The sequence below is a fragment of the Chenopodium album genome, chromosome 1, assembly GCF_948465745.1.
Source record: "Chenopodium album chromosome 1, dcCheAlbu1.1, whole genome shotgun sequence".
In the NCBI taxonomy this organism is placed as follows: domain Eukaryota; kingdom Viridiplantae; phylum Streptophyta; class Magnoliopsida; order Caryophyllales; family Amaranthaceae; genus Chenopodium; species Chenopodium album.
Window position 1 is genome coordinate 26,338,111 of NC_137834.1, and position 4,225 is coordinate 26,342,335.

General features: G+C 27.3%; 1 long non-coding RNA gene across 1 annotated transcript; it reads right to left on the reverse strand.

Moving 5' to 3' along the window:
* Window positions 1-214: 214 nt before the first annotated feature.
* LOC145576901 (uncharacterized) lies at window positions 215-4,225 on the reverse strand. Its single transcript, XR_014098577.1, has 3 exons — window positions 4,107-4,225; window positions 3,746-4,000; window positions 215-403 (listed from the first exon to the last, which is right to left on the reverse strand). It is a non-coding gene; the product is annotated as an uncharacterized LOC145576901 (long non-coding RNA).

The window sequence follows — 4,225 nt, forward strand, 5'->3', positions numbered from 1 at the left end:
TGTGTGTGTGTTTTTTTTTTCCCAAGTATAGATTTCTCTTTAGCATAAAGGGTATCCCAAGCTAGTCAAGTCAAGCGCAAGTTACAAGTTTACAGCTAGTATTACTTTATGGTCAACATCAAAAACAAAATGTGAAGTGCAGCAATTTAAACTAACTTCAACCTAAGTTTAAATCTTACGCCATACTAGTACTAATCACTGATTACATAAAACCAACATGTAATGAACATTAGTAGTTCTTTAGGCTAAAACCTGTTCTCCTCCAAAAGTTAATAGCTTATGCATCAACTGCTTCATCTTCCCCTTATTATGTAAGCTATGGTGTTTCTGGTGGTGGTGGGCAGGAGTCAATCTCAATTTCATCGTGATCCAACCATTGGTGAAAATTACAAGCTCCGTGTCCCTGATTTACACACATGATATTAATAAATCAACTAAATATTTGTTTTGATGAAATAATTTTTACACAAATTCTTATATGTGACTAGTCATATGGCGTGACCTTTTCACATAATCACATAAAAGACAATTAGTTACGTAATAAAGGTCACGATAACGAATAAATAGAGTTACCTTAACGTATATGTAGGCTACTTAAATGAGAAAAAGGAGTTACTCTCTTAAATAAGTGAAATTATTCTTTTATTTTTTGAAACAAAATAATAGGGGTTACTCGAATGAACAAATAAGATTACTAATTTCTAAATTACTTGATTTAATCATATAATAATTAAACTAGTTAAAGTCCCGTGCAATGCACGGATTTTATAAAATTATTTAACAAACTATAACATTAATTTAACAATTATATATAAACAAATAATTACATTTATAAACGTAAAAAACAATAGTTATATTGACATTTTTTTTTTGACAATGATGCATGTAAATTTCTAAGGCTATTGATGTGTTAGACTTTATAAATATGAAAAAAAAAATTAGGGTCTATTGATTATTTAGAACCCATGCTATATACCCTATCGCGTCCTTATTTTGTTTACGTAGTTTGACATACACATTGGTTTATACAAGTTTAGTTAACTTTAACTTTAGTTTTCTATATATGTAAAAATCAAATTCTTAAAAATGAGTGAGTCATAGGTTTTTTTTTTTTATTATGATATATAAGTAAGGTGAGGAAAATAATGAAACATCAAATACTCTTATAAAAAAATATTAGCATGAGATTAATATAGAAGTAAGGCTCTCCCAAATTATAATATTAGCATGAAATTATTATAGAAATATTAGCATGAGAATATTGTAGAAATAATTACAAAAATTACTTAACATAAAAAATATATACATATAAGAATATTTCATTAGGTGAATATTATATGCTATAAATAATTTTCATGAAGAATTGATAAAATAAAAAAAAATACAAAAAAAAAGGAAAAGAAAAATGGAGGGAAAAATTTTAACCAGTGAATGACATGTGTCATCACTGGTTTCGCTTTTAGTATTAAATTATTGATTATTGATTGATTGATTTGAGTTACTTTTATAGACAATATGTGAGGTTACTCTTGTGAAAAAAATGAGGTTACTATTGTGAAATAAGGTTATTAATACATATAAATGAAAATTACTCTTATAATTGAATGTGGCCACAGTAGGCCACACTATGTGGCAAGACTTACCCATTTAATTTTATTTCACGTTTGTGAATGCATATCTACAATCATTGATATATTTAATTATTACATAAATTTTAACAATTTGACACTTAAAAAATTTTAAACTTCAAAACTCTATAAAATGTTTATATCTCCTTTTGTTCATGAATACTAATAACAATATTCACAAGTTTAAGATTTTTTTTTTTTTTTTTTTTTTTTTTTTTTTTTTTTTTTTGTTGAAAAGTAAAATAAATCTATTAATAAAAAGTTATACAACATCTACAATATATATATTTTCTCCCTTTCTTTATAATTTGAACACTTCTCTATAATTGAAAATATCACAATAGTTGCAACACACTATAAAAAGAATGTTTTTATGGTAAAAATTGTACTATTACCTTTATTTAAAGCACATGGTCCACTTGATTATACTCCTCACAACTTATTATCCCAATTTTAAGTGTATTATATTATGTGAGGTCCACTTTTCTTAAATACCGTGATAAAATGTGTGTTGTAAGTATAAAGAAACAAAGTATGAATTTAACATATACATAACATATTAAATCAAATAAAGAAATTCTAAACAAAAATTACTTTGAAAAAACAACAAGTTTAATATATTCACAAGTTTAACCTTAAATAAATAATAAATGTGATAAAACTAATACTTCGTCTGTTTTTATTTAATTGACGCATTCAATTTAGGATACACGTATTAAGGAGAGGACAAGGAATGAGAGTGAACGTTAAAGCAAATACAAGGTAAAAAACTTACCTAATGAGAAAATGTGCCAACTTAAAAAAAATAAAAAATAAAAGAGAGAGAGAGAGAGGTAAGTACAATTTTTGAAAATATACTTTGAACTAAAGCAACAACATAAATGATTTTCATATTAATATTTTTTTTCGTATTAAAAATATTTATGATTTGCTAAATAATATTGATACTTTATAATGTTAATCTTTATGATTTACTAAAAAAATTGTAGTGTAGCACTTGTATATACAATTAATCTTTTCAATTTTGATATAAACCCATTCGAAGGAGATTTCTTGAAATGAATATGCGACTATACATAGTAGTTTAAATATTTCATGAATTTTTTGGACGTATGAATATTAGTGATAAGGAATTGAGGAGAGGAAATAATACAGAGTAGATCTTTAAATCATAAGAAAGGTATAAAGTTGCTATTCAATTTACTATACTCCAATGATTTTTTTTTTTTTTATTTTATTTTATTATTATTATTATTATTATTATTATTATTATTATTATTTTGAAAGAAGTTGAAAGCATTTACTTAGCTTGTTTATGAAATATCAAAAAATAAAAAAAATAAAAAAATATCAAAATTAAAAGTATCACAAATAAATAATGACATCATCAATGGTTTTAGGTGGAAAAATATTTCATAAGAAAGCGACACGTATGCGGTTTTGAGGAGAAATGATGTCACTAATGTTTTGTTTTAGTATTAGTTAATTAATAGATAAGATCGAATTAGGAAAATAAAATAAAATAAAAAAGGAATAGATTCAAAATGAGTATATCATTTTGAAACATCCAAAATAGTATATGAGACTAACATTATGAAACGTAGAGAGTATATGGGACTAACATTATGAAAATGAGGGAGTATTCATTGAATAATACATTTTTACAATTTATGGAAACAATCAAGTTATGCTCTTTTAGAAAGATTATTTTCCCTGTATTTTATTTTATCTTAGGTTTTATGTAAATACTAAACAAATTGATGAATACTTTATACTACATTCGGTTAATTTAATTGACACATTTTGACTTTGACTACTTTTTTTTTTTTTTTTTTTATAAAAAAACACGTTTTTATTAGGGAACTTAAAAAACAGTAAAAAAAACAAACAAAAGGGCACTTAAGTAAAATAAAAAACGGAGGAAGTACTTATTATTCTGTAAAAGACAAACTTAAACTTCATTTTCCCCAATTCTCAAAGAAGCAGAAACAATTAATTTTGCTTAAATAATTCACAAACTCCTTCATTTTCAATCAATTATGGCCATTACTCCAATTATGTAGAAAAGATGGCGGACAAAACCAACAATGATTGAAGAAGATGTAAATTTAAATTACCCTCTTAATGCGGCAAGCAAAGTATTGACGACCAGCATTTGGCCCATGTCGATGAACCTTAAGCGTACAAATTCCTGCACCACAAGGGCATTCCGGGTATCGGTTAGGTCCGATACGCGGAATCTCAACTGGTGGTGGCAGCTCTCCGATACCCAGAATCTCAACCGGTGGCGGCAGCTCTCCGACACCCAGAAACTCAACCGGTGGCAGCGGTTCCACCTCATCGCACCATCCGAAGTAACCACAGTGCATCTCCTGCCCATAACACAAACCACAAGAATTGTTAGAACAATCAATACTGGAATTTGGTGTAATAGAACAGTGGTAATTAACTAATTAATGATAATGCAGACTAATTAACCATTCTGCCGGGACAGCTATAGTAGGAACGGTTGTTTTGGGTGGTGGAGGTCCTTATCCGGCACAAGCCTCCGCCGCAGGGACATTCTTTTGCTATATATACTCGAAATGGGAATTCCA